We start from the raw sequence: 24,241 nt of genomic DNA on the forward strand, positions 1-24,241 counted from the left end.
AATATCTTGCATTATCATTTGTTTTGTTCAAGTGCATGGGACAAACTTGTCTGCATTCAACAGAAAATATCATGCAAGATATCCCATATATTACATTATAAACTTTTATGTGCAATTAATTATTATACATTATTATGGATATTATCAATATATGCTTACAGTGTGTCAGCCACATTTTTTATAAAACATTTCTATTTTGCATATCGAAAACTAAGTGGCAGAAAAAAAAAGATTGTAAAGCAGTCTCACCTGGCTTAGGTCATTTAACCCATTTGTTTCAGATGCTGAATCTTGTTCACAATTGTTAAACTGGGGAAAAGTCTGAGGCTTTGCGAGGGTAAAATCCATTTTTTCTTTTGCTAAAGTGAGGCAAGTCTGATAACACTGTGATGGAGGTTCTGGTGGAACCATTCTCACTTCCATATATTTTAAAGTCCCGTCTGAGTTTAAGTAAAGTGTTGGCCGATATTGTTCTGAATAGTTCTTGGATGGTTGTTTGGATAAAAAGCAACAGCTTGAAGTACTATAAGTGTCTACTTTCCTTAAACATTTTACAAGCAAAATGATGAATGTAATTATAGAGACCACACTTATGGCCACTAGTGAAATAATTAGATATAATGTTAAATCTGATGGGGAATTAGGTTTGGGAGAAAAGTTGTGAACTTTATGGGTCTCAATTAAGGTATCATCAGCTATATTTAAAACTACAGTAACTGTAGTTGACAAGGGTGGATCTCCATGATCTCTTATTAGGATTGCAAGTTGTTGTTCAGCATTATCACCTTCCTGGAATCCTCGAATGGTTCTGATTTCTCCAGTATATGCAGAAACTTGAAACAAAGAGGAATTGATAGGTTCCACAAGACTAAAGACCAACCAAGCATTATGACCTGAGTCTTTATCAACGGCAGATATTTTTGCAGCCAAATATCCAGGGGGCATAGCTTTTTGGATTTTTTCTTGAAGAACAAATTCTCCCGTGAGTTCAGAATTAATCACCATAGGGTAGTTATCATTTGTATCCAGTATAAAGATAAATATGGAAGCATTGGAGTATAATTTTGGAGATCCACAGTCTTCTACATTTACAGTTATTTGCAAAACTTGAATATGTTCATAGTCAAAGGAACGCTGAGCATATATGTCTCCATTACTAGGGTTAATGTAAACAAAAGTAGAAACAGAAGAGCCATCTATTTTCCTGTCAGCAATAGAGTAAATCAGCTCTGCGTTAATTCCCTCATCCAAATCAAAAGCCGACACTGTACTTAGTAAAGTGCCAGGGTCATTGTTTTCTTTAACTAAAATATTGTACGTGGATTGAGGAAATGCTGGAGGATTATCATTAACGTCTGAAACATTGAGTAAAATTGTAGTCACTGTATGCATAGATGGCACTCCTAGATCAGATGCAGTAAGTTCGATAGTATATTGAGATATTTTTTCTCTATCTAAATACCCATCGGTGACCAGTGAAAAATGATTTTTTAAAGATTTTATTTTAAATGGTAAATGTGGGGACACATTTAACTGTACTTCTCCATTCTTTCCAGAATCTCTGTCTCTTACACTAATAAAGCCAACCGCTGTTCCTAAGGGCACATTTTCTGCTATTTCATTTGTCATTGAGGTAAATGTGATTTCAGGATTGTTATCATTAATATCTTCTATTTCCACTTGAATAAGGCAGCTTCCTTCCAGTCGGGGTAATCCTTTATCTACTGCTCTAATAGATAATTCATAAAAGCTTACTTCTTCAAAATCTACCGTTCCCTTAATACGTATTACACCCGTCTGTCCATTCAGATCAAATAACTGTCTTGCGTTATCAGATGTGTGATCATCAAAAGAATATTCAATTTCGCCATTTGCACCCTCATCTGCATCAGTTGCATTAAGTGTTATGATAACAGTTTTTAAGGGGATATTTTCTTTCAGTCTGATTTTATAAACTGACTGATCAAACACTGGTGCATTATCATTAATATCTAATACTATGACTGTTATTTGACAGGATCCTGATCTAATTGGATCACCACCATCAATTGCAGTGAGGGTGAGTCTATGTTTTTCCTTTTCCTCCCTATCTAATGGCTTCTCCAATACCAACTGAGAGATGAGAGTTCCATCTTTACGATTCTTTACAGACAATGAAAAATAAGGATTTGGATTTAATGTATACTGCGTGACACCATTTATACCAACATCTAAATCCTGTGCAATCTCTAAAGGAAAACGAGTACCTGGGCTTGTAAACACTTCTGTAATTTCAATAATACGATCACTTATTAAAAAACTGGGAGAATTGTCATTTATATCTAGAACCTCTACTTCCAAGTTGAACAGCTCTAAGGGATTTTCAGTGATTATCCTTATGTACAACAGACAGTTTACATTTGATTCACACAACCTTTCTCTATCAATCCTCTGATTTACAGTCAGGGCTCCATTAGCCTTATTTAAAGCAAAATATTTTTTGTTTTCTTCATGTCCCAAATTAAGCCTTCGAGCTGAAATTTCTGCAGGTTTTAAACCTAGATCCTCAGCTACATTTCCTACCAACGTCCCTAGATCTGCCTCCTCCGCAATGGAATAACGAAGCTGCCCAGAGACCCAGCCCCAGCTACAAAGGAAAAAGCAATAGACCACTTGCCATTTACAAACCAGTACTGATTTTAGGAAGTCCATATCTTAAATCTTTCCTTTTCATATGATGTCATAGAGTCTCCTTATAATCCAACAGGTTTGTAGTTCACGCTTTCACTCTTTGAAAAGTAAAAAAAAATGCCATGAAGAGCAAGAAAAGTATCCATAGGGTTTTCAGCAGAAAAGCAGCTCTTCTTTGTGTGCCAGAGGAAAGATGGGAGGATGATTCACTAAGCAAGGGGGAGGAGAGAGGAGGAGTGATGTGAACAGATCTACTGGTGAAGCTACAGAAATGATTGGATGACAGGTCCGCCCTCTTCTGGCCAATCGTGTTATAGCTATTCCTTAAAATATTTTAATTATTTCAGAAATTGTATGCAAAAATGTTAAACAAAAATGAAAGATTATTTATTTTTGTATCATCTACTTAAATTATATGCAACATATTTCAGAATTAATTTTATTGATTGGTATCTGCAAAAACAGCAAAGTATTTTTACACCAGTATTTTTATAAATAAAAAGAAGGGATTGCAATAATAACAAATATTTATATATTTAACATAGGGTGTTTGTAGTGGGCCAATATCTTGTTGAAACAGTAGTATATCCATAGGATCAACTTACACAAAATCTACTCCAGTTCATTGACTGTTATTTCCTCTCTACCTGATTCACTAGTTTAGTTTAGTACAAATGTTTTCTTTCTGCTATTTGTCCATACTACTACTTAACTTGCAATTTAACAAAATGACACAAGCCATATAACATAACATAACTACTGATTTAATTTCGTGTTTTGTTTTTCGTACTTTTATTAGACTTACAAATAATCATTTATTTTGTGCTTTGTAGCTTTGTAGTTTTATTTTCAGTTGGCTATAGTAGAGAATTATTAGGTGTTTTAGCCCAAAGTTTATTATTATTAATATTATTATTATTTTTAGTATTATTATTGTATTTTTTTCAACTTTGCTTAATTGTTTTAGACCACCAAATTATGGCATACACCATGAATTATTTATTTTACAGTGATTAGACATCAGATTCTAGGGTATACAGTGGGGCAAAAAAGTACTTAGTCAGCCACCAATTGTGCAAGTTCTCCCACTTACAAAGATGAAAGAGGCCTGTAATTTTCACCATAGGTACACTTCAACTATGAGAGACAGAATAAGACAACATCCAACAGACAACAGTCCATAAATCACATTGTCTGATTTTTAAAGAATTTATTTGCAAATTTTGGTGGAAAATAAGTATTTGGTCAATAACAAAAGTTCATATCAATACTTTGTTATATACCCTTTGTTGGCAATAACAGAGGTCAAACGTTTTCTGTAAGTCTTCACAAGGTTTTCACACACTGTTGCTGGTATTTTGGACCATTCCTCCATGCAGATCTCCTCTAGAGCAGTGATGTTTTGGGGTTGTCGCTGGGCAACACGGACTTTCAACTTTCTATGGGGTTGAGATCTGGAGACTGGCTAGGCCACTCCAGGACCTTGAAATGCTTTTTACGAAGCCACTCCTTCGTTGCCCGGGTGGTGTGTTTGGGATCATTGTCATGCTGAAAGACCCAGCCACGTTTCATCTTCAATGCCCTTGCTGATGGAAGGAGGTTTTCACTCAAAATCTCACGATACATGGCCCCATTCATTCATTCCTTTACACGGATCAGTCGTCCTGGTCCCTTTGCAGAAAAACAGCCCCAAAGCATGATGTTTCCACCCCCATGCTACACTGTAGGTATGGTGTTCTTTGGATGCAAGTCAGCATTCTTTCTCCTCCAAACAAGACGAGTTGAGTTTCTACCAAAAAATTCTACCTTGGTTTCATCTGACCATATGACATTTGCCCAATCCTCTTCTTGATCATCCAAATGCTCTCTAGCAAACTTCAGATGGGCCCGGACATGTACTGCCTTAAGCAAGGGGACACGTCTGGCACTGCATGATTTGAGTCCCTGGCGGCGTAGTGTGTTACTGATGGTAGCCTTTGTTACTTTGCGTCCAGCTCTCTGCAGGTCATTTACTAGGTCCCCCTGTGTGGTTCTGGGATTTTTGCTCACCGTTCTTATGATTATTTTGACACCACGGGGTGAGATCTTGCGTGGAGCCCCAGATCGAGGGAGATTATCAGTGGTCCTGTATATCTTCCATTTTTGAATAATTGCCCCCACAGTTGATTTCTTCACACCAAGCTGCTTGCCTATTGCAGATTCAGTCTTCTCAGCCTGGTGAAGGTCTACAATTTTGTTTCTGGTGTCCTTCGACAGCTCTTTGGTCTTGGCCATAGTGGGGTTTGGAGTGTGACTGTTTGAGGTTGTGTACAGGTATCTTTTATACTGATAACAAGTTCAAACAGGTGCCATTAATACAGGTAACGTGTGGAGGACAGAGGAGACTCTTAAAGAAGATATCTTGCTTGTTTGTAGGTGACCAAATACTTATTTTACCGAGGAATTTACCAATGAATTCATTAGAAATCCTACAATGTGATTTCCTGTATTCTTTCCCTCCATTCTGTCTCTCATAGTTGAAATGTACCTATGGTGAAAATTACAGGCCTCTCTCATATTTTTAAGTGGGAGAACTTTCACAATTGGTGGCTGACTAAATACTTTTTTGCCCCACTGTAAGTATACATTCTTTGAACTAATTATTTGCTCTTTTGGTAGATATTCTATGCAGTATATAGATGATTACACCCATAATGTTAGGAAAACAACCCATCTATCATAGACACATATATAAAGTTTAGTAGAAAGCTTATTTGTAAGGAAATCTTACCAAGATCATAAAGGTGTAACATGTTATCATCTGTGGAGAAACAAGTAACACACAACACAACCCCCGTGAATCAAATACCTGGGTGAATCATTCAGCCATCAGATAAACCGTCAATAAACATAGCGAGATATTAGATTAACCTTTGGTGTGCTCTCTTTCTTTTATATATCATGGTTTTGTTTTCTGTATTAATACAATCTTGACCATTGACATTTTTAACATACAAAGTATTATATCACACTAACTGTGCATTAATATAATTATAAAACAGGACTTCAATTCAAGGCATGGTTACAGGTCTTTTTGGTGAACAAAATGTAAATGGGATGATTATTTCAGTGGGTTTATACTTTTTAGCTTCTCCATATCTCCCGCTGGTGGCAAAAAACGTGTAGTCTTTTTCAGGGAAAACAAGTAAGAATAACGGTATATAAAATATATTTTTTTTATAAATGATGAAGCTGATACGTCAAAAAGATATTCCTATATCCGTGTTACTAAAAGACTGGGATATAACAACAAACATAAAAAAAATTACCCATCGTATTACAAATTATATATACATAGCGAGTAGACAACTGGATACATCCACATAGTGGGGCCTCCATAAATGTCTCTAGGCTCATACTTAAGAAGATGTGCCATGGAATTTCTTATTAATTAGCCAATAAATTCTTACATAGCTATGTGAGGTTACCTAATGAAGTAAGTAGATACAAGGTGCCAATCCTTCCATAATCCCTGTCCTTCACATTAACAAACCCAACAACTGTTCCTATCGGAGCATTTTCTGGTACATCTTTTATCATGGAACTAAAGGTAATTTCTGGAGGGTTATCATTTATATCTTCAATTTCTATCTGAATAACACAGTTACCTTCTAATTTCGGTAGCCCTTTATTTACTGCTCTAACGGATAATTCATAAAAATTTAGTTGTTCGTAATCTAAAGATCCCTTAATATAGATTTCACCAGTATGTGAATTCAATTCAAATATTTTCTTTGCAGAATCAAAAGTGTGATCATCAAAAAAATATTCAATTTCACCATTTGGACCCTCATCAGTTGCATTAAGGCTTGTGATAAGGCTATGTGAGGTTACCTAATGAAGTAAGTAGATACAAGGTGCCAATTTTAAACAAATTAAACTAGTTATATGAAAGTAAAAGTATTGTCCATATAGAATAAGAGAAGATATGGGCGGCAGTGGCCTTTCGAAACTCACGCTAATGACTATGTTACGTCTCAACATACACACATCAAGTGCTTGCATCTTCTAAACATTGTTTGATTAGATAAATCACCAAAGCTACTATCATGTTAACCGAATCTAAAAATAATATCTATAAAATCCAGTATATGCAATATTGTACTCCATTCTTCAGACATGCCAAAACTGAATTAAATTCAGTATTGGCGACGTGTTATCAATACTCACATAAATATATTTAATGTAAAAATGAATTATTAATAAAATGATAAAACACAAACTCTCTTCATAGTATGTAATGCTGATTTTTACCTGTATTTTATCCTTAAGGCAGCTTACATCAGGTGGTGGTTCTACAGGCTTCCTGGTGGTAAAATCGGGTTTCTCTGTGACTGGGGGTAAATATGTTTGGTAACATTGTCCTTCAGATTCTGTTGGAATCATTCTAACTTCCATGTATTTTAAGGTCCCATCTGTGTTTAAGTAAAGAGTTGGCTGATACTGTTCAGAGTAAGGCTTGGACTGTGGTCTGCTTAGAAAACAACAGCTGGAACTGCTAAAACCGTCTTCTTTTCTTAAACATTTAACCAGCAATATGATGAATGTGGTAACAGAAACTAAAGTGATGGCTACTAGTGAAATAATTAGATATAAAGTCAAATCTGTCGAGGTTTTGGGATTCTCCAGAAAATCTTGAGATTTATGAAGTTCAATCACAACATCATCTGCAATATTTAACAGTATGGTCACCGTAGTTGACAAGGGTGGCTTTCCATGGTCACTGACTGAAATGACAAGCTGTTGTTCCACACTATCTGTTTCATAGAACCCCCGAACAGTTCTGATTTCTCCATTATAGGTAGACAGTTGAAATAAAGATGAATTGATGGGTTCAATAAAACTAAATATCAGCCAAGCATTCTGACCAGAGTCTTTGTCCACAGCAGATATTTTGGCTGCCAAATACCCAGCAGAGGCAGATTTTGGAATTTTCTCTTTCACAATTAGATTTTTGGAGTACTCATTATTTAGAATACTTGGGTAGTTATCATTTGCATCTAGTATAAATATAAACACGGATGCATTGGCAGATAATTTTAGAGTCCCAGAGTCTTCCACTTTTACAGTAATTTGTAAAACTTGAATATGTTCATAGTCAAATGATCGTTGGGCATACAAATTTCCATTACTGGGATTAATATAAACAAAAGATGCGGCTGATGAACCCTCTATTTCTGTTTCAACAATAGAATAACTCAGCTCAGAGTTAATTCCCTCATCTAGATCAAAAGCGGAGACTGTACTTAGAAATGCACCTGGGTCATTGTTTTCCTCAATAAAGGCATTATATATTGAATGGGAAAATACTGGAGAATTATCATTAATATCTGACACACCTAGGACAACTACCGCTTGGCTGTGCAAAGCAGGTGTCCCTAAATCAGATGCAATAAGCTCAATAGTATATTGGGAAACCTTTTCTCTATCAAGATGGCCGTCTGTAACCAACGAAAACTGGTTTTTAAATGGTTTAATTTTAAATGGTAAATTTGGAGACAAATCTAATTTTATTTCTCCATTCCTTCCAGAATCCCTGTCCTTCACATTAACAAACCCAACAACTGTTCCTATCGGAGAATTTTCTGGTACATCTTTTATCATGGAACTAAAGGTAATTTCTGGAGGGTTATCATTTATATCTTCAATTTCTATCTGAATAACACAGTTACCTTCTAATTTTGGTAGCCCTTTATCTACTGCTCTAACTGATAATTCATAAAAATTCAGTTGTTCGTAATCTAAAGATCCCTTAATATAGATTTCACCAGTATGTGAATTCAATTCAAATATTTTCTTTGCAGAATCAAAAGTGTGGTCATCAAAAAAATATTCGGTTTCACCATTTGGACCCTCATCTGAATCAGTTGCATTAAGGCTTGTGATAACTGTTTTTAAGGGGGTATTTTCTTTCAGTCTGATTTTATAAATTGACTGATTAAACACCGGTGCATTATCGTTTATATCTAATACTATCACTGTAATTTCACATGATCCTGACCTAGTCGGCTCCCCACCATCGATAGCAGTGAGGATTAGTTTATGTTGTCCATTCTCTTCTCTGTCTAATGTCCTTTCCAATACCAACTGAGGGATAAGAGTTCCATCTTTGTGATTCTTCACAGACAAAGAAAAGTATGGGTTTGGATTTAGTGTATATCGGCTGATGCCATTTACACCAACATCTAAATCCTGTGCAATCTCTAAGGCAAATCGAGCACCTTGGCTTGTAACCAGCTCTGTAATCTCAATAATACGACTATTTGTTAGAAAAGTAGGAGAATTATCATTTATATCCAGAATCTCTACCTCCAGATTAAATAGCTCCAAAGGAGTTTCAGTAATTAACTGTAAATGCAATAGACAGCTAGGGTTGGCTTCACATAGGCTATCTCTATCAATCCTCTCTTTTACAGTCAATGCCCCATTCACCTTATTTAAAGCAAAATATTTTGTGCTTTCTTCAGACCCCAAATTGAGACTACGTTGAATAATGTCTATAGGTTTTAACCCAAGGTCTTTAGCTACATTTCCCACCAATGTCCCTGGCTCTGACTCCTCTGCAACAGAATAGCGAAGCTGTCCATATACCCAGCCCCAGCTACAAAGAAAAAATATACACACTACTTGCCATTTCCAAGCCAGTATAGGTCTTTGGAAGTCCATATCTTAATTCCTTTCTTTGAGATGCGATGTTATATGGTTATTCGATAATCCAACACATTGGTAATTGTAATATTCCTATTTGTGAGCAAAATAATCCCACCAAGGCAATAAAAACATCCACAAGATTTTCATCGGATCAGCAGCTTTCCTTTGTGTTCCAGAGTAAAAATGGGAGGGTGATTCATTGAGTCAGGGAGTGGAGAGAGGAGGGGTGATATTAGCAGATCTACTTTTAGAGCTATAGAAATGATTGGATGACAGGTCCGCCCTCTCCTGGCCAATAGTGTTATAGCTTTTAGTTAGAACCTGCCCTACACTGAAAGACAGCAAAACCAAAAAAAACCCCAGTAATAAATATTTAGTTTTAAAATAATGCCTAGTTATTTTAGTAACTATGGATACAAATAACAATGCACAATAGGATTTGCTAAAAAGTAAAATACTAATATAATTTATTTTATAATAGTATACAATATTTTAAAATGGATACTCTGGTTAAAACATACTTTTTAAAAATACACTGAAATCTGATGAACCTATATGTATAAGTATAAAAACATCTATTTACAAACAAAGATACCGGATCTCAGATTGATAATTTTATAGGAACATTTTGTAAACTTTTTATTTACCTAAAAACCTCAAAGAACTATAGTGAATTAAATAACCTATATAATAGTTGTTGCAAAACGTGTAAGTTTATGATTTATTTCTATGCTTCACACAAATACTCACCTACCCATGACTCTCTCTCTCTCTCTCTCTCTATTTGGGAAGCTAGCTATTATTTTTTGGAAGGGTCTTGAAGATCGGAACACAGTACCATATGCGGCTGAGATGACACAATATGCATTGCGTATAAAGAAATATATTGTATTGTATAATGCACAAAAAACCCCTTAGTGTCTGATGTCCAACTAGGAAATGTGACACTCAGCTATAGCGAAGACTGGATTTACTAGAGGCAAATCTCAGTGTGAAAAAGGAACTAAGAAACAACAACAGAATGCAAGTACCACAAATGATATCTGCAGAAAACAAATACAGTTGGAGTTCCTAATTTCAGGCTTTTATGGGCATATCTTTTGTCAGAAATCTTGATACGGTTGCATAACTACTAGTCTCAATTACCGTGAATGCTTTATAGGTTTACAAGTTCCAATAGTAAGAGGTTAGAATTTATAATCAGGCATACTAATAGGATACATATGCCACAGTATCGCCAATCTTTCTCCTGATTACAAGGTACACTTTCTAAACATCTTTGCTAATATTACACAATTACCTAATATTATCCTTCAAGCCACTTTGCTATTAATATGTTTATTTGTAAAAAAAATGCTGTGATTACAAACAATAGTTTCGCCAACTACTTCATCTGATATTGTTAATAAAACATAGCATGTCAAGACATGTTGTACCATACAGGAAAATATTGGGAGAAAATAAACTTTAGCCTATGTACCTTGGCTATCTATATGAACCCTGGTGGATTAAAACATGATACTTTATCTAGTATTATCAACATGGTCCAAATATATGTATATTTATGTGTAAAAATGGCCCCAATATGCAGTGTTTTTCTATTGCTGCAATGAGTTGGCAATCTATGTGTGCATCATTCATACGTGTTAATAATATTCCATAGATGTGTAGAGAAAATAATCAGAAATACCTGAATCATACAATGTTAAAAAAGGCACACATGTAGCATACATATGCAAACGGATGTCAGCCAATAGTCTGCTGAGCAGTGTGTGATGAGCAGCAGCATCTGTCTAGTGGTTTCATCTGAAACCACTGAAGGACCAGTCAGAGCAATAGGTTTTGCTCAGGACTGGTCAATCCTCATTCTCTGGCCAATCCAGTTGAATTATCTTGCCCCAAATTGGCCCTTCTGCCCTATTATATTCATGTGTCACTTGGTGACATATTTTACTTTTTAAACTATCTGGTGCCCAGTCAAGGTGCCAGCTTTGCTGTTACTCTGTGTGCACTTTATTTTGCTGTTTTGATTCCCAGTGTATGACCTTAGCTTTGTTATGTTTATGGGCTTGTGTATCCATCAGCTTTTGACATCTCAGCTACTACTGTTGTATTTGACCACCGATATCTCTGACCATAAGCATCCGAGAAGTCCTGATGGAAGCTGGGTACCAAGAGGCTCAATCAATGGGGACAAATAACTTTCTTAGGTGAATACCTTATCATTTGCCCCAGTGAACTAGCCTTAGGGCCCTCTTAAGACACTAACTACAAAATATTATAATATCCATTTTGAAGTAGACTTCATGGAGACTATCTTAGCCACCATAGCAAGGAGGCGGAGTTCTGTCCAAATCACTAGCTTAGACCTTGTCACTAACATTTACTTGTGGCTTGTGCATCGCCTGCTAGAGTAGTGATCCAGGATATGATGTCATGCTCTAGTGCTTACTTGCAGGCAGAGTGCAGCCTGCGAAGCATTAGTGGAAAGGTCTATACCAGGGGTAGGAAATCTTCAGCTCTCCAGATGTTGTGAACTACATTTCCCTTGATGCTTTGCCAGCATTATGACTGTAAGAGCGTTATGGGAGATGTAGTCCACAACATCAGGAGAGCCAAAGATTGCCTACCCCTGGTCTATACCAACAGACGCACGCCTCCACCTTTACTAGCACATGGACTCAGGTACTGTTGGGAGGGGGGACACATGGGGTTAAGCTTTCCCTAAACCCAGAAAATTATAAAGTATGCCCTGATTAAAGTCATTTGGCCAAGTTAACTAATTACAAAAACATATTTGACACTATGACTTTCTGTACGTAACACGGGAAAAGGCAGACCTCCCAAAACACTTCTGCAAAAGAGCAGACCCCCCCGGGCATAACTTCTCTCCCGATTGGAGAAATGAAGGAGAGGCTGTCCCTGTGGCTTTGCTCCTTTGCAGAAGTGCTCCAGGAGGCCTGGTTAACGAAGCAGATAGATGGAAGAAGTGGACAAAGAAACAAACTTTGTTGTCTGAAAATGTATGGACCAACATGAAACAAAAAAGTCTAATAGAAACAATATTTTCATAATTGGCATTGCAAAACAATCCAGAATCAACTAAAATTACACTTATAATTTTCGTAAAGCTATAAAGGATATCACAGAATGCTCTCTATCTCCCTCTGGTGGCAGTCAAAAGTGTTGTCTTTTACATAAAGTATGAGAACATATGAATATAATGTATAATAAAATCATAATTAAACCAAAATGTACAGCATAAGGAGATGTGCTTTTTTTGCAAATAAGCATGCGTAATAACACACTTTTAACTCAATAAGGTAATAAGCCATCACACATTGTACAGAGATGAAAAATACAACACTATAAAAATGAATACATAATCTCTGTTCATCTTGTTTTGGCTTAACTTTGACCAAAATCTATACCATTTTGCAGAAAAGAGACAAACTTAATTTGGTATAAAAATAATATTATTTTTGTTCACAATACTAATGTTACAATACAACACATTTAGTAATGCTGTGAGAAACTTCCTCTCATACTCAAGCTTCAACTCCAGCTTCCAGCTTGACTAATCAGTTATCTTAAAACCATGTTAAAAAATACATATAAATCCAGTACACTTGAAGTATACATATAATAAACATACTAATCAATTGTTTTTACTGCACTAAAAAGATACACACAAAAAGTAAAACATATATCAAATAATTGCTTACATGTTGAATGATAGAAGACAATAGTTAATGTGAACTGACCTGTTCTGTGTCCTTCAATATGTTTATATCAAAAGATGATTCGGTGTTGTTTACCATATCCTTTATTTGTGGGAAAGCTAGAGGTGTCCCTGTGGTTGGGGGTAAATATGTTTGATAACATTGCCCTTGAGATTCAGTTGGAACCATTCTCACTTCCATGTATTTTAAAGTCCCATCTGTGTTCAAGTAAAGAGCTGGCTGATATTGTTCGGTGTAAGGCATTGATTTGGGTTTGCTTAGAACACAACAGGTAGAAATACTAAAAGTGTCTTCTTTCCTTAAACATTTCACCAGCAGTATGATGAATGTGATTACGGAAACTAAACTTATGGCCACTAGTGAAATAATTAGATACAATGTCAAATCTGATGGGGAATTAGGAGTTTCAAAAAAATCCTGAGATTTATGGCTTTCAACCACAACGTCGTCTGTCATATATAACAGTACGGTCACTGTAGTTGATAACGGTGGATCTCCATGGTCACTGATTGAAATGACTAGCTGCTGTTCTGCAGTATCTGTCTCCTGGAAACCTCGAATAGTTCTGATTTCTCCATTATAGGTAGACACTTGAAATAAAGATGAATTGATGGGTTCAAGAAGACTAAATATCAGCCAAGCATTCTGACCAGAGTCTTTGTCCACAGCAGATATTTTAGCCGCCAAATAGCCAGCAAAGGCAGATTTGGGAATTTTCTCTTTTATAATTAGATTTTTGGAGTACTCATAATTTAGAACACTTGGGTAGTTATCATTTGCATCTAGTATAAATATAAACACGGATGCATTGGCAGATAATTTTAGAGTCCCAGAGTCTTCCACTTTTACAGTAATTTGTAAAACTTGAATATGTTCATAGTCAAATGAACGTTGGGCATACAAATTTCCATTACTGGGATTAATATAAACAAAAGATGAGGCTGATGAACCCTCTATTTCAGTTTCAACAATAGAATAACTCAGCTCAGAGTTAATTCCCTCATCTAGATCAAAAGCGGAGACTGTACTTAGAAATGCACCTGGGTCATTGTTTTCCTCAATAAAGGCATTATATATTGAATGGGAAAATACTGGAGAATTATCATTAATATCTGACACACCTAGGACAACTACCGCTTGGCTGTGCAAAGCAGGTGTCCCTAAATCAGATGCAATAAGCTCAATAGTATATTGGGAAACCTTTTCTCTATCAAGATGGCCGTCTGTAACCAACGAAAACTGGTTTTTAAATGGTTTAATTTTAAATGGTAAATTTGGAGACAAATCTAATTTTATGTCTCCATTCCTTCCAGAATCTTTGTCCTTCACATTAATAAATCCAACAATTGTTCCTATTGGAGCATTTTCTGGTACATCTTTTATCATGGAACTAAAGGTAATTTCTGGAGGGTTATCATTTATATCTTCAATTTCTATCTGAATAACACAGTTACCTTCTAATTTTGGTAGCCCTTTATCTACTGCTCTAACTGATAATTCGTAAAAATTCAGTTGTTCGTAATCTAAAGATCCCTTAATAAAGATTTCACCAGTATGTGAATTCAATTCAAATATTTTCTTTGCAGAATCAAAAGTGTGATCATCAAAAAAATATTCGGTTTCACCATTTGTTCCTTCATCCAAATCAGTTGCATTAAGAGTTACGATAACTGTTTTTAATGGGATATTTTCTTTTAGTCGGATTTTGTAAACTGACTGATTAAACACCGGTGCATTATCATTAATATCTAATACTATCACTGTAATTTCACATGATCCAGATCTTGTTGGCTCCCCACCATCGATAGCAGTAAGGATGAGTTTATATTGTCCACTTTCCTCCCTGTCTAATGTCTTTTCCAATACCAACTGAGGAATAAGAGTTCCATCCTTGTGATTCTTCACGGACAAAGAAAAATATGGGTTTGGATTCAGTGTATATCGGCTGATGCCATTTACACCAACATCTAAATCCTGTGCAATCTCTAAGGCAATTCGAGTTCCTGGGTTTGTAAATATCTCTGTGATTTCAATGTAACGATTATTTGTTAGAAAAGTAGGAGAATTATCATTTATATCTAGAATCTCTACCTCCAGATTAAATAGCTCCAAAGGATTTTCAGTAATTAACTGTAAATGCAATAGACAGCTAGGGTTGGCTTCACAGAGGTTATCTCTATCAATCCTTTCTTTCACAGTCAATGCCCCATTAACCTTATTTAAAGCAAAATATTTTGTGCCTTCTTCAGACCCTAAATTCAGACTGCGCTGAATAATATCTGCAGGTTTTAATCCCAGGTCTTTAGCTACATTTCCCACCAATGTCCCCGGCTCTGACTCCTCTGCAACGGAATAGCGAAGCTGCCCACAGACCCAGCCCCAGCTACAAAGGCAAAACACAAACACTACTTGCCATTTCCAAGCCAGTATAGGTCTTTGGAAGTCCATATCTTAATTCCTTTCTTTGAGATGCGATGTTATATGATCATTCTATAATCCAACAGATTTGTAATTGAAATATTCCTATTTGTGAGCAAAATAATCCCACCAACGCAATAAAAACATCCACAATATTTTCATCGGATCAGCAGCTTTTCTTTGTGCTCCAGAGGAAAAATGGGAGGGTGATTCATTGAGTTAAAGGGTGGAGAGAGGAGGGATTATGTTAGCAGATCTACTGTTAGAGCTACAGAAATGATTGGATGACAGGTCCGCCCTCTCCTGGCCAATAGTGTTATAGCTATTACTTAGAAGTGAGGAAAAAATAAATCAATGATCAAGAATAAATAATTTGTTTTGAAATAATATATAGTATTATTAAACACTCATCTACAGACACCAGACAAGCCAGAAGGCTTGCTTTTCCCTCAGAAATCTCATGGTGCTTTCACAACCACAAGGGATTCTGGGTAGGCACATGCAAATAAGGTTAACAATTATCACCTTTGCCTCTATATCCACTTTATACATGGATTCCTTGAAAGTAACTGCCCGCTGTACAAGACAGCCTTTAGACAAAACTCAGGAAGAGGTACAATAGCCAGATCACCACTCATGGACAGCTGTTTCGTCCTTCATGGGACTCGTCAGCATGAGGTTGTGATACTGGCTTAAAAGTTGAGGCTTGGGGTAACTAAGAAATATCATTACATAAGTTATGGTGGGTAAAAGGTGATGGAAACCCTTCCACTAAAATTTAAGGGGTAGTAGAAGTATTATTAAACACTCATCTACAGACACCAGACAAGCCAGAAGGCTTGCTTTTCCCTCAGAAATCTCATGGTGCTTTCACAACCACAAGGGATTCTGGGTAGGCACATGCAAATAAGGTTAACAATTATCACCTTTGCCTCTATATCCACTTTATACATGGATTCCTTGAAAGTAACTGCCCGCTGTACAAGACAGCCTTTAGACAAAACTCAGGAAGAGGTACAATAGCCAGATCACCACTCATGGACAGCTGTTTCGTCCTTCATGGGACTCGTCAGCATGAGGTTGTGATACTGGCTTAAAAGTTGAGGCTTGGGGTAACTAAGAAATATCATTACATAAGTTATGGTGGGTAAAAGGTGATGGAAACCCTTCCACTAAAATTTAAGGGGTAGTAGAAGTATTATTAAACACTCATCTACAGACACCAGACAAGCCAGAAGGCTTGCTTTTCCCTCAGAAATCTCATGGTGCTTTCACAACCACAAGGGATTCTGGGTAGGCACATGCAAATAAGGTTAACAATTATCACCTTTGCCTCTATATCCACTTTATACATGGATTCCTTGAAAGTAACTGCCCGCTGTACAAGACAGCCTTTAGACAAAACTCAGGAAGAGGTACAATAGCCAGATCACCACTCATGGACAGCTGTTTCGTCCTTCATGGGACTCGTCAGCATGAGGTTGTGATACTGGCTTAAAAGTTGAGGCTTGGGGTAACTAAGAAATATCATTACATAAGTTATGGTGGGTAAAAGGTGATGGAAACCCTTCCACTAAAATTTAAGGGGTAGTAGAAGTATTATTAAACACTCATCTACAGACACCAGACAAGCCAGAAGGCTTGCTTTTCCCTCAGAAATCTCATGGTGCTTTCACAACCACAAGGGATTCTGGGTAGGCACATGCAAATAAGGTTAACAATTATCACCTTTGCCTCTATATCCACTTTATACATGGATTCCTTGAAAGTTTTGTCTAAAGGCTGTCTTGTACAGCGGGCAGTTACTTTCAAGGAATCCATGTATAAAGTGGATATAGAGGCAAAGGTGATAATTGTTAACCTTATTTGCATGTGCCTACCCAGAATCCCTTGTGGTTGTGAAAGCACCATGAGATTTCTGAGGGAAAAGCAAGCCTTCTGGCTTGTCTGGTGTCTGTAGATGAGTGTTTAATAATACTTCTACTACCCCTTAAATTTTAGTGGAAGGGTTTCCATCACCTTTTACCCACCATAACTTATGTAATGAAATAATATATATGCAGAGTATTCTAAGTAACTAGGGATAAAAAATATACAGTGTACAATTATGGTATTTTAAGATATATATATATATATATATATATATATATATATATATATATATATATATATACTTTATATATTTATATATATGTATTATAATATAATATATAATATATATAAACCGTTTAAAAGTTTGTGGTCGCTTTGCTGTTTTCATGGAAAACAAGGAAATTTATAGCTGTGATAACATAAGTGCAAAGAGTGTTTTCTAATAATCAATTAGGCTTTTAAATTAAAACTTGGAATAGGTAACATAACGTGCCATTGGGACACAGGATTGATGGTTGCTGATAAAGGGCCTCTGTACACTTATGAAAATATTTCATTAAAAATCAGCTCTTCCCAGCTACAAAAGGCATTTAAAACATTAACACTAAATGGATCAGAAATATACCACAGACATTGTTAATTTGAAAAAAAAACTGTCTATGACAGGCCAAAGTCATGCAGGTGGTATAGCTGCCTATTGATCATTGCAAAATGTATGTCATGTAAAATCTTTGGTTGTCTTGCATGAACTGCATGTTTGAGATCTCTCCAACGTGGCTCGAGGATATTAGGTTCAGAAGACTGTGATGGCAACTCCAGAACCTTCACCTTTTTCTGCTGTAACCACTGGAGGGTCAACTTGGCCCTGTGCTCAGAGTCATTGTCGTACTGGAAAGTCCAACAGCGTCCCATGAGCAGCTTTGGTGCGGAAGAACGTAAATTGTCTGCCAGTATTTTCTAATAAAATGCTACATTCTTCTTGCCATCTTTTATAAGATTCCCTGTGCCTTTAGAGCTCACACCATCAGTGAGCCACCACCATGCTTCACATTGGGAATGGTATTCTTTTCGCTATAGGCCTTGTTAACCCCTCTCCAAACATAGCGCTTATGGATTTTTGGTCTCGTCACTCCAAATTACAGTGTGCCAGAAGCTGTAAGACGTGTCAAGGTGTTTTCAGGCATATTGTAACTGGGCTTTTTTGTGGCATCGGTACAGCTTCTTTCTGGCAACTCGACCATGCAGCTCATTTTTGTTCAATTATCGTTGCATTCTGCTCCTTGAAACAACCTTGAAACAATCGTCTTTTTCCAAAACAGCCTGTATTTCTCTTGCGGTTACTTGTGGGTTTTTCTTAGTTTTTCTGGCAGTTGTGGCTGAAATCTTTCTTGGTCTATCAGACATTGGCTTGGTATCAAGATATCATCCGAATTTTCCACTTCTTAATAAGTGATTGAACAGTACTGACTGTCATTTCCAAGGATTCGGATATCTTTTTGTATCCTTTTCTATCTTTATAAAGTTCCATTACCGTGTTACGCAGGTCTTCTGACAGTTCTTTTCTCTGCTCCCCATGGCTCAGTATCTAGCCTGCTCAGTGCATCCATGTTAAAGCGAACCAACCACTGACAGTGGTGCAGCATAACTGTTATCATTATATACTAAGCTAGATATTGATGGCTGTACAGCGTAACTGCTATCATTATACACTGAGCCAGACACTAAAGGAGGTACAGCATAATGGGTATCATTATATACTAAGCCAGGCATTGATGGTTGTACAGCATAACTGCTATGATTATATACTGAGCCAGACATTGAAGTTGGTACAGCATAACTATATATTGAGCCAGACATTGACCTGTTAATGTCAGGGTTGTCTTTAATCAGGGGTAAAAAGGGAAGCTGCACTGGGCCTTAGCTTAGTTTAGGGGCATATGACAGCTGGCCATTTGTCATCTCAACAGCCACCATAGCCAGGAGGTGGAGTTTTGTGCAAAGCACTAGCCGAGACCTCTCCACTAACATTTACTTAACGTGATGTCATGTACTGGTGCTCATTGGCAGACAAACTATAGCTTGTGATAGGGAAATCATTAGTTTAAAGGTCTATGCCAGCAGCCACACACCTCGATATTTACTTGCACATGGACTCAGGTATGACTGAAAGGAGACTGATGGAGGTAAGCTTGCCTTGGGCCCAGTTAGCTATAAAGATGGCACTCGGTCATAAGGTCTGGGAAAGGCACCTCAAGACATTAAAAGTAATAGAAAACAAATCATAAAATATATGAAACAAATATATGTAATATATATAATAGAACCTCAGACCGCTTCAGGAAAAAATCAGCATATAAATGAGAGAAATGATGATCTATATGAATAATAAAACCATACCAGGGTTACCAAGTCTAAAGATAGGAACTACCATTTCATAATGTACACACCAAAACAACACACAACTAAATTGATATCTATAAAAGTCTGCTTTCTTCAAGCAATAAAACATATTACAGAATGCTCTTTATCTCCCTCTGGTGGCAGCCAAAAGTAAGAACATAGAATAAATAAGTAAACATACTACGTTATAATGGTGTTTTTTTTACAAATAATCATGCATAATCTAGATAACACATATACACAGTAAAATACTGGCCTATTATGGTCAGTCCAATGTTATATACATGCTATGAAATTTGAATCAGTATACAGCATATATTATATGATTCAATGATTTAATCAGATAGTCGAAATCCAAAAAGCTGCCAATGTTTTTTTTTAGATTAATACCTAATTAAAACTTAATTTTTTAAATTGTAAGCAAAGATAAAAGCAAGATGGATCAAGGTCTGTCTGGTTTATCATACTTTCCCTGTTTACTGTTTGCTTGTAACATACTTTAAAACCTACTTCTTCAGTAAAACCAGAGCCTCATCTTCCATAGCCTTACTTCTGGTGTTGGACATAATAATACCATCTTACTCTTTAGTTGGTTTATAGAGTCTAGTAATATTATTTATTGAATCAATATTTGCACAGAGATGTAAGGTCCCGCGGTCAGACGGCTACCATGACCCAGAGCGCCCAAAGATGGTGTTCAGGGGTTATTGCGCAGTAGCAGAGTGGTCAGAGCCTGATGCAGGGCGACCGCACCCTTTAGGGCGCCGAGCACCCAGGGTTGTGCAGCCACATACCAGCACCCTGACAAGAGATGAGGTTGTGTGGCGGGTCCATCTCAAACATTTCACCTCTTTTAGGTTAGTAAGCTCCTTTGAGAAAGGCCTTCTTCATCTTTTATATCAGTTATGTGATACACTACTTGTATCCATTGTACAGAGTTGTAGAATATGATGACACAATATAATTTAATCTCTGTTTATGTTGTTTTGGCTTATTAATGGATCAAATCTATACCATATTGCAGGGACATAAATAATTTGGATTAACAATGCTATTATTTATGTTGAAAATGCTGATGTTATAATATTATTTCCAAACAATAATATCACAAATTGAGTTATGCTGTGTGAAACTCCATGTAAGACTCACGCTTCAACTCTAGTAATGAAAATGTCTTCATGTTTTGTGTTTAGATTTTTTTTTTTTACCATAAGTGGTATTATTAACTAGTAACCATTAAACCATTTATAAAGAAAATACAAGAGCCAGTGCACCCAAAATATATACATTATACTAATTAATAGTTTTTACTGCACTAATAAAAAAGATATATACAGAAAGAAAATAAAACATATCAAATAATTATTTACACATACTATGATCTAAAATCACATAAGAATGATAGCATTAACTCACCTCTTCTGTGTTCTTCATTATGTTTGTATCAGAAGATGACTCTGTGTTGTTTAACATATCTTTTAACTGTGGAAAATCTAGAGGTTTCACGGAGGAAAAATCAGGTTTCTCTGTGGTTTGGGGTAAATATGTTTGATAACATTGTCCTTGAGATTCAGTTGGAACCATTCTCACTTCCATGTATTTTAAGGTCCCATCTGTGTTCAAGTAAAGAGCTGGCTGATATTGTTCAGTGTAAGGCATTGATTGTGGTTTGCTTAAAACACAACAGGTAGAAATACTAAAAGTGTCTTCTTTCCTTAAACATTTTACCAGCAATATGACGAATGTTATCACAGAAACTAAACCTATGGCTACTAGTGAAATAATTAGATACAATGTCAAATCTGATGAGGATTTAGGATTCTCAAACAAATCCTGAGATTTGCGGCTTTCAACCATGACAATATCTGCAATATGTAACAGTACGGTCACTGTAGTTGATAACGGTGGATCTCCATGGTCACTGATTGAAATAACAAGCTGCTGTTCTGCAGTATCTGTCTCCTGGAAACCTCGAATAGTTCTGATTTCTCCACTATAGGTAGACACTTGAAATAAAGATGAATTGATGGGTTCAAGAAGACTAAAAATCAGCCAAGCATTGTGACCAGAGTCTTTGTCCACAGCAGATATTTTAGCTGCCAAATAGCCAGGAGATGCAGATTTTGGAATGCTTTCTTGAACAACTAGATTTTTGGAGTACTCACGATTTAGAACACTTGGGTAGTTGTCATTAGTGTCAAGTATGAATATAAATATAGATGTATTGGAAAATAATTTTGGGCTCCCAGAATCTTCCACTCTCACACTGATTTGCAAAACTTGCATAGTTTCATAATCAAATGAACGCTGAGCATATATGTTACCATTATTAGGATTTATGTAAACATAAGAAGATGCAGAAGAACCATCAATTTGACTTTCAACAATAGAGTAAACCAGCTCTGAGTTAATTCCTTCATCTAAGTCCAAAGCTGTGACCGTGCTTAGAAATTTGCCAGGGTCATTGTTTTCTTTGATGAACATATTGTAGATAGAGTGGGGGAATATCGGCGGATTATCATTAATATCTAAAACACTGAATACAATTGTGGCCTGACTTCTTAAAGGAGGGTTTCCTAAATCAGAAGCAATAAGTTGAACAGTGTATTGGGGAGCCTTTTCTCTGTCCAGATACCGATTTGTCACCAATGAAAAATAATTTTGAAATGGCTTAATTTCAAATGGTAAGTCTGGTGGTATACTAAGATTAACTTCTCCATTCCTTCCAGAATCTTTGTCTTTTACATTTATAAACCCGATTATTGTTCCTATTTGAGCATTTTCTGGTACATCTTTAATCAAGGAACTCAAGGTAATTTCTGGAGGGTTGTCATTAACATCTTCAATTTCTACCTGAATAAGACAGCTCCCTTGCAGTTTAGGAGATCCTTTATCTACTGCTCTTACTGATAATTCATAAAACTTTAATTCTTCAAAATCCACTGTCCCTTTTATACTAATTTCACCACTCTGCGCATTCAAATCAAATAATTTTCTAGCTGAGTCCAAAGTATGGTGATCAAATGAATATTCAATTTCACCATTGGTGCCCTCATCCAAGTCAGTTGCATTAAGTGTTATAATAACTGTTTTCAGAGGCAGGTCTTCTTTTAGACGTATTTTATAATTTGATTTACCAAATTCTGGTGCATTATCATTTATATCTAATACTTTAATTGTTATTTGGCATGATCCTGATCTAGTTGGCTCCCCACCATCCACAGCAGTAAGGACTAGTTTATGTTCTCCCTTTTCTTCCCTGTCCAAAGTCTTTTGCAAAATCAGCTGAGGAATGAGATTTCCATCCGTACGATTCTTCACGGACAATGAAAAGTAAGGATTTGGATTTAATATATACTGTCTGATACCATTTACACCAACATCCAAATCTTGGGCGATATATAAGGCAAATCGAGTACCTGGGCTTGCCAGCAATTCTGTAATTTCAATTATATGTTCACTGGCTGAGAAGGTGGGTGAATTATCATTTATATCAAGAATCTCTATTTCAAGCTTAAACAGCTCTAAAGGATTTTTGCTAAGAACCTCTATGTTTAAAACACACGGAGAGTTTGATCCACACAAATTTTCTCTATCGATCCTTTTGTTTACAGTCAATGCCCCATTTGCCTTATTTAAGGCAAAATATTTTGAAACATCATCAGACCCCAAATTCAACTTACGTTGTGAAACCTCTGTAGGTCTAAACCCAAGATTCTGAGCTACATTTCCTATCAATGACCCTGGGTCTGATTCCTCTGCAACTGAATAATGAAGCTGCCCACAAACCCAGCCCCATCTACAAAGGACAGATATGCACAGTACTTGCCACTTACAAACCAATAAAGCTCTTCGGAAGTCCATATCTTAAATCCTTTCTTTGAGATATGATGACATTGACTCCTTTTAATGTTCCACACGTTCAGATACTCATCCTTCAATTTGAAAAAAATCCAATCCAAATCCAAGGGCAATTAAAGTATCCACAGTATTTTCAACGAAACAGCAGCTCTTTGTGTGTCAGAAGAAAAATGGGAGGGTAATTTACGGAACCAGTGGGAGGAGTGTAGAAGGATGTCATGAACAGATCCACTTTTGCAGTTAAAGAAATGATTGGATGACAGGATCGCCCTCTCCTGGCCAATGATGTTAATTTCACCAACATAATCAAAATCTTACTCTGAACACTTAATTCATTGAAACTTCTGATGCATTTAACCTGCTAGTCATAAAAACCTTCCACTTTCGTGTTGACAAAGTATTGCTGGGGAGAGGGTATTTAAGTATTAATTTTAGCACTGAGTTTTAATAGTATATTTATGTTGTTAACGAATATTAAATATATCTTTAAGCTACAAGCTGTGTACTTTATACTTACCTACCCCATTCATTGCTTTGCTGTCCAAACTGTCCTAACGGGGGAGTGCTGCCCTAAGTCAGCACAGTGC

General features: G+C 36.4%; 4 pseudogenes; all 4 read right to left on the bottom strand.

Moving 5' to 3' along the window:
- Positions 1–210: 210 nt before the first annotated feature.
- Positions 211–2,691, bottom strand: LOC149287347 (protocadherin gamma-C5 pseudogene; annotated as a pseudogene).
- A 3,432-nt stretch (positions 2,692–6,123) lies between these two features.
- LOC149287348 (protocadherin gamma-C5 pseudogene) lies at positions 6,124–9,375 on the bottom strand (annotated as a pseudogene).
- A 3,734-nt stretch (positions 9,376–13,109) lies between these two features.
- LOC149287349 (protocadherin gamma-C5 pseudogene) lies at positions 13,110–15,551 on the bottom strand (annotated as a pseudogene).
- Positions 15,552–21,200: 5,649 nt separating this feature from the next.
- Positions 21,201–23,657, bottom strand: LOC149287350 (protocadherin gamma-C5 pseudogene; annotated as a pseudogene).
- Between the last annotated feature and the right edge of the window lie 584 nt (positions 23,658–24,241).

This window comes from Sceloporus occidentalis, unplaced genomic scaffold, assembly GCF_023333645.1.
Source record: "Sceloporus occidentalis isolate IW3139 unplaced genomic scaffold, rSceOcc1.0.p SCAF_62, whole genome shotgun sequence".
NCBI lineage: Eukaryota > Metazoa > Chordata > Lepidosauria > Squamata > Phrynosomatidae > Sceloporus > Sceloporus occidentalis.